This window comes from Orbicella faveolata, unplaced genomic scaffold (genome assembly GCF_042242905.1).
Source record: "Orbicella faveolata isolate gen_17 unplaced genomic scaffold, um_ofav_v1 contig_13, whole genome shotgun sequence".
Classification (NCBI taxonomy): domain Eukaryota; kingdom Metazoa; phylum Cnidaria; class Anthozoa; order Scleractinia; family Merulinidae; genus Orbicella; species Orbicella faveolata.
The window spans coordinates 17867501-17868654 of NW_028301540.1; positions in this window are offsets into that span (position 1 = coordinate 17867501).

Here is a 1154-nt window from a genome sequence, read left to right on the forward strand (position 1 = left end):
TTGAAGAAATATTTGTTTGGGAATAAAACGAAAGAAAGCGTCAGGCTCGATGGCGCCAATTTCGCTACTCGATGACTATTACTAATAGTCCCCTAGTAGCGTAGCCAATCAAAATGCAGGATTTGCATTAGTCCACTAGTTGGGTGATACTAATGACTGATAGTATACGAGTAGCTCTGCCAATCAGATTGCAGCATTTGCATTAGTATATATACTAGTAGAATTCTACTAATTAATATTAGTAGAATTCTACCAGTATACTAATGTAAATGCTGTAATCTGATTGGCTGAGCCGTTGAACACTATCAGCTATTAAGGTGCAGTGGCTGGAGGTCGTCTGCAAAATGGCGACGTTTATTTCGTTTTTCCAAAGTATTGGAGGAACATTTTGATGCAAATAGACAATTAAATTCCAGAGAAAGCTAAACGAAGGCCGTTTACGGTTTCTTGACTTTAAAAAAAATTGAAATTATTGAAAAAACTGATGCGCGCGTGCACACAACTTCAATTTTGAATGATAATTCAATCTCAGCGATCTTTTTAAGGCGCAAAGTTTAATAGTACGTCGAGAAATAATTGGAAACCGTTGTTTGAAGTAAATTTTAGTAAATATTCTACTAAAACAATTAGAACTGGCGGGCGGAAGAAAATTTAGTGGTGGACAATTAAAGACAATAGAGTGTTTATGTCTTGGAACTGTCGGTATGATAGTTGCCCCTTGGAAATTTGATGTTTTTAAAACTTGCACATTTGAAGACCATGTAGTCAGCATTCTAAAAATTAACAATTATATAATGAGCTCGCGATTTCTATGAGGTGACAGTAGATTCGCCCTTGGGGCTCATTAACTATCACCTCTTAGAAATCTCGAGCCACTGTCGAGCTCATAATCTAATAATTGTGAAAAAGTTTCCTCGCCAGATACACTCTATAGTCTTTATCGTTCACCACTTAATTTGGCGACGTTACCCCGTTTTTCCGAGGTTTCGGAGGAATATTTAGAAACAAATAAAACTAAAAGAGGGACATCCACGCTTTTCGAAACGTTGAATAAGGTCTGAAAATTCAGTCTGCCCGAAATATTATTTCCACCAATCAGGGCTAATGTAAGAATCAGCAACTTACCGCCCCCACATTAGAAGAGCCCTGGGTAC